General features: G+C 49.7%; 1 pseudogene; it reads left to right on the forward strand.

Moving 5' to 3' along the window:
- Positions 1 to 3,842: 3,842 nt before the first annotated feature.
- Positions 3,843 to 4,555, forward strand: LOC123401559 (annotated as a pseudogene).
- Positions 4,556 to 6,587: the final 2,032 nt, after the last annotated feature.

Consider the following 6,587-nt stretch of genomic DNA (forward strand, 5'->3'; position numbering starts at 1 on the left):
TGGCAGTGTCAAACACTTCACTGCCTCATGTTTTTCAAATTTGCAAGCAAGTTTCATATTCTATATGAATAATGGAAACAACATATTGCTTTGCAACAGTATTACTCATATAATACAAATAAACACACAAGTATGAACATACTTGTGCAATATATATGAGGACTTGGGGCCTCAAGCGGTCATTTTACATGATGTAAAATGATGCATAATCAATTATTATGCAATTCAGCATGACCCAAGGATATGTCATATGTATCTGCTCTGAAGCTTTAGGCATAAAACGCAAATACCAATAACCTTATGGTTATAGTGCTGAAAACAGCAAGCCCGAGGGCTAAACTGCTAAGTCCAACAAGCTTGATGGCTTGGTTGTAATTTCAATAATCTTCAGGTCTAAACCGTAAGTTTTGATAAGCCAAAGGGCTGATCCAGAAATTACATGGACTTAGATGTGATTTGCAAGATCACCAAAGAGATAAGATTTCTCTTCCTCTTGTGCGGTTACCAATTCCCGAGCGGAATTTTTCTCCTAACCGCCGCCGGTGCTCTACGTGTCTCTGCATGTCGGAATCCGAGATCGGATTCGTGGTTGCAAGAGCCATCAATCCGCGAAGAGCGGATATCTCAATCGCTATGAGGGGTGAGATACGACAAGGCTGACTTCCAAGACACACGATGTTATGCGCGTTCGCGTGCTCAGTCGTCGTCTGTCGTGCTGCGATCCAACGCCGGTCAAAGACCACAGTGATCGTATCGATGGCTTCCACCGCGAGGACTGGAATCGATGCCATCGCCGTTGAACAATTCCTCCAATTCCTGCTTGGAGTAGCAATCTGTATCTTCATGTACACATGCACGATACGGGCGAGTAGTACATGCACTAGATGAATAAATAAGATACATGATTAAACGTCTGGTAATAATCACAAAAGACAACTAAGTTGATTCATGCATGGGCATTGTTGCCGCACTGGCCGTCGCCACCAGTTTCGTTTGAGGAGTAACCGCTAAAGCCATGCAACCATGCTTGCCGACGGCCTTTTTGTGGCTGATTCAATGAATCAATTAGATGCAGAAAAACACAATGTATCAGATATTTCTTACTCTCTCCTTCTTAATCACAAGAAGACAAAAGGAATGAATATTTTGATGATTAGTCTCCTGTACACAAATGCATGCATGCTGCATGATATTGCCGCTGCATGCTGTCTGCGCGATCAACCGTGTGCCATCGCGTGCTGTTGCTGTCGCCGCGAACGCCATTCGCATCTCACGCCTCATCATCGGGATGGACGCCATCTATTTCCGGCCTTCAATCGCGAGTGACAGACGGAGAACTGTGATACATTAGACCGCTGCTTCGTCTCACGCAGAAATGTGCTTCCCCATCATCGTTGGTATGACCGTTGTTTTCTTGGCCGGTTTGCTCTCTAGGCGGAGACTACGTGCTGATAACGTATTGTAGAATGAATGCAAAGAGACAAATAAAGAGTTCAAATGGTTCACTCGTTCCATTGCAATGTGGGAGACCCACTTATATACAAGATGAAGGGGTGTGTTGGGGAGACACCTTTTCCCCAACAGACACCTCTTGGAAGGCATCCCTCCCATACAATTGATCACATGTTTAATTCTCAACAAGATTTACAACATCCATCCACCACCTAGCCTGTGTGCCACGTGGCCGCATGGACCTGCACCACCGTCCTTCTTTTTCTTCTTATCTTCAACGAACAGACCCATCCACGTCTTTAGGCTGGTTGTAATGGGTAGTATCATATACTAGTATCATGCATATGATACTAGTGTATGATACCACATCCGTAATGCATAGTATCATATGTTAGTATCATAGAGTAGTTCATTTATTACCATGCAAGACACATAGTAGCACATCATTTAATATGATACGTTATCATGATATGATACTCAACTCTCTCTTTCTTCATTTAATTCTATGCCACCTCATCGAAATTGCCTAGTTGGCATGTATGATACTACATATGATACTCCCATTACGGGCAGCCTTATCTCCCAACCTCATCTGTTACCTCCAGAATTTTTCATGAATGTGCATCAATCCAAATGTTGCTGCTCCTCTACCCATACCACTCCTCTTCTCCTCCCTCCTCCTTTCTCCCTTTCCGATGCGAGGCACGTCCCCATGTCCTAGAGGATCACCGGCGTGGATAGCCATGGTTGATGCCTCCTCATGGTCAGTCGCGAAGGTCGGTATCGCGTGCAGCAACAATTCAGGCAACAACGATGTTGGTGCATGGCGTCGTGACATTTTATGTAACATGGTCTTTGTTGCAAAAATTGCAACACGGTCTTGTTGCAGGACCATAGATAAGATGCCGGAAATGTTGCTGTAAATTTTGTAACAAGGGTCCTGTTGCAGAATTACAAAAAAGAAGCTCGAGATGTTATAATAAATTTCGCGAGCAAGGTCTTTTTGCAGGAATGAGTTTTGCAACAAAGGTCTTGTTATAGAAAACTAGTACAAATGCCCGTGCGTTGCACCGGGCTAGAAAAAGTTGCAGAACCTATTTATTTTACCATTAAATGTTAAATGTAAATTAAGACATCTATAGCATCACTTCTAACCCTTGTTTCGATTAATTGTTTAAAGTCCGTGTCATGAGATTCATGTCATTGGTTAAATGCTGGACATATATCAAGAACAGGATGCTAGAATACGGAAACATAGTGAAACCTCAATTCTCGCCGTCTGCGTATGACACTTCATGGGTGGCTATGGTGCCATCACCGGATTCCAATCCTCTGGCTCCATGCTTCCCTCGGTGTGTTGAATGGATATTGCAAAATCAACACTCTCGTGAGTCTTGGGGTATCAACGTATTTGGATCCGACAAAACGGAACGCCTTTCTCTCCGCGTGAAGCCTGCCGGCCTCCTCTTTCCCTTGCTGCGTCCCCGGCCTCTCCGTGCTCCGGCCCGGCCATCCCCGTCGTCGCGCCGCCCCCGCCCGCTAGCCTCCCGCGCCGCCCCCCGGCCATCCCCATCCCCGTCCATGCTCGCACGCCCGGCCCTCTCCGCCTCAGCGCGCCGTCGCCAGTCCGTTTCCGGCCCGTCGCCTCCAAGCGCCGTCGCCGGGCAGTCGCCGGCCCATCGCCTCCTCGCCCATCGGATCCTGACCTTACAAAGCGGCGGTAGAAGGCCTCGAGGTCCTCCTCCTTTGGCCGCAGACTCTGCAAGGAAGGTGGCGGCGGCGACGGCGGTGCACTCGCTCGTGTGTGGGGAAGAGGAAGGGGATCTGACGTGATGTGTTCGTTTAATGGACTGCGGGTTGAATTCCGAAAACTACAGGGGCGTTTCTACAAAAACGAAACGTTTTTTTGTTTGTATCACTTAAAAACGTACCGCTGGTTGAATACCAGAAAATCGAGAGGTGTTTTTGTAAAAATGCCGTGACGGACGACAGAAGCGCTGCGCGCTTTATTATTAGGGGAGATATCATATTGTCCCTTTTTTCAATAAAAGAACATTCTTGATCAATTATCACACACGATGATTTCATAGATACACCTCATTGTAAGCAATGCCCATCATGATCTATTTATTCAGTTCATATAAAAAGAAAAAAGAAAAAAGAAAAAAAGAAGATCTATCAATTCCTTGGGTAAGGTCGCATTTTTAACATTACGTTCGTATGCTGTAATCCAAACTTTGTACATGTACGTACATGTTAGATTAGACACAAGCGCACATTTTTCTTACAAGAATCTGATGATTTAAAACATCTTGTCCAAGATTCTCACTATAGAACAAAAAAAAAAATAGCGAGTGCGAGATGCAGAGTAGTGTAATTAACATGGCTGGATGGAGGGTGCAGGGTGGAGCCACGACAACGGCGAGCTGCTGCTGGTGTACGAATACATGTCGAACGGCAGCCTAGACCAGCACGTGTTCAGCTCGGCGCCGGGGTCTCGGCCGGGGCAGGCGCTTGGGTGGGAGCTCCGGTACAACATCGTGCAGCGCGTGGCGTCGGCGCTGCACTACCTGCACGACCAGTTCGACCAGCGCGTGCTGCACCGCGACCTCAAGGCCTCCAACATCATGCTCGACGCCGCCTCCACCGCGTGCCTCGACGACTTCGGCCTAGCCCGCGCCATCGAGACGGACTAGACCTCTTACATGGAGGAGGCCGGCGGCGGCGTGCACGGCACCGTCGGCTACATCGACCCCGGCCTCGACGGGGCCTTCGACGAGGACGACGCCGAGCGCCTGCTCATGCTGGGCCTGGCATGCAGCCACCCGACGCCCGCCGAGCGGCCCAAGGCGCAGGCCATCTCGCGATCCTGCTGCGCTCCATGCCCACGCCCGCGGTGCTGCCGTTCAAGCCATCCTTCGTGTGTCCGGCGACGGACGGAGGGTTCGACACCATGTCGACAACGGCGGGGTCGACGTCGAGCACGGTTGTGACATCCACGTCCACATGGAGCGACAACTTCGCGAGGGGCAGCCAGAACCACGCGCCGGAGCCGGAGCAGGGCGTGAACTACAGGTGCGTGGGGAAGAGGAAGGGGATCTGACGTGATGTGTTTGTTTAATGGACCGCGGGTTGAATTCCGAAAACTACAGGGGAATTTCTACAAAAACGAAACGTTTTTTGTGTTTGTATCACTTAAAAACGTACCATAGGTTGAATACCGGAAAATTGAAGGGTGTTTTTGCAAAAATGCCGTGATGGACGACAAAATCGCTGCGCGCTTTATTATTAGGGGAAAAAAGAAAACAAATTTTGCAACAAGGGTCTTGTTTTAAAAGAAAGAGAACAAATTTTATAAAAAGGATCTTATTGTAGGAATGAGTTTGCAACAGAGATCTCATTGCAGGAAAATAGAAAAGAGGACCGGATAGTTCGAGTAGTAAAATTTTGAAAATGCTAGACCTACTAAAGCCTACATAAGTTTACTAAACATTCCAACTCTTAATCCAATCAGTTATTGCCAAGGGTGCCGTAAAAAGTTCGCCCAGGTGTGGCGGTTATGTGTACTCCGCAATTCTCGGAGGCGATTAGGGTTTTGATGTCTCCGGGCTGCCCTGTTCGTCGCCGGGAGCTGTGATCGCCGCCATTGTGCTCTGGAGTAACACCCGCAACCACGTCCACGTACCTCTAAGCCTTCCGCGTGCTCTGGGGTCGCGCGATCGTAAAACACACAAACCCTAGATCGTCGGCACCTGGCGAGGAGTAGGCAGAGATGGAGGCGGTGGCCGGGCTGATGCAGGGCCTGAAGCTGTCGGAGGAGGAGCACAGGGGAGTGAAGATCAAGGTGTCGATGAGGGAGAAGGGGAAGATCGTGGCGGCGCAGGCGGTGGGGAAGGTTTTGTCGGATAGGCTGGCCCATCCAGATGCGATCAGGCTGTCGTTGGGGAGGGTGTGGTGCCCGATCAAGGGCATTGAGTGCAAGGAAGTGGGAGAGAACCTGTTCGTGTTCACCTTTAACCAGGAATCGGGCAAGAGGAGGGCGCTGGAGGATGGTCCTTGGATGTTTGAAAAGGATCTAATGGTGGTGGAGGATTATGATCCGGGGAAGAAATTGGAGGAGTATGATTTCAACGAGACACCAATCTGGGTGAGAATCTTCAACCTCCCGCTTGGTATGATGAATGCAGAGGCGGCGGAGGAGATTGGCAATGTGGTGGGGAATTTTGTTGAAGCGGATGTGGGCATGGATGGGAGCGCCCTGGGCAAATTCTTACGTGTGAAAATAAGGATGAAGCTGGACAAACCGATTATGAGGGGATTTACCTTGGATGATGAGGAGCACGAGGCTAGACAACAGCAAAAAAGGAGTATGAAAATTGATGATGCAAAGGAGGGGGAGGATGGTGCGTGGTGCCGCTTTGAGTATGAATTTCTGCCTGATTTATGCTATATTTGTGGTCTGGTGGGGCATGGACAGAAGGCCTGTAGTACCAAGCTGGCTAAGGGGGAGAAGACACAATTTGGAGGCTGGCTCCGGGCCGACATGGGGCGGAGGAAGCTGTATGGGGAAGAGGAGGGCTCATGGAGGGGTAGAGGAAGGGGAGCAGGAGGAGCTAGATCGTTTGGTGTAGCCCGATCATATGAGAAATCGGGGAGTGGTAGTGATAGTCTATCATGGAGGAAGGATGGTTCCAGGAGCACGGAGGGGAAACGGGGGGATGCAGAGAAAGGAGAGGAGGTTACTAGCCCACCTAAACTACCTGTTGCGGGTCAGAGGGATCTAGGGCGCCCTAGGAAGCTTATTATGGAGGGGCAGGCCGCGGAAGGGGAACTGATCAAGTCACGTGATGGCGGGGGGAGGGGTGACCTTGCACAAGTGGAGCTGACCCATAATGCCCATGAGGACGGAGCGGAGGTGGTCAGAGACACACAGTTGGGTACAGGAAGCGATGAACGAGTACAACAGATGCCTACAGGCGTGGTGGAGGAGCAGACGCATGGAGCCACGGACGTGCAGAAGAAGGGCCCGGGGCAGCGAAGGTTTAAGAGGGTTGGGCGGGAGAACAGGGAGGACGTCCCATGCAATCAGACTGCTGAAAAGGTGATAGGTACCAAGCGGGCTCAGGATGGAGAGG

This window comes from Hordeum vulgare, chromosome 1H (assembly GCF_904849725.1).
Source record: "Hordeum vulgare subsp. vulgare chromosome 1H, MorexV3_pseudomolecules_assembly, whole genome shotgun sequence".
NCBI lineage: Eukaryota > Viridiplantae > Streptophyta > Magnoliopsida > Poales > Poaceae > Hordeum > Hordeum vulgare.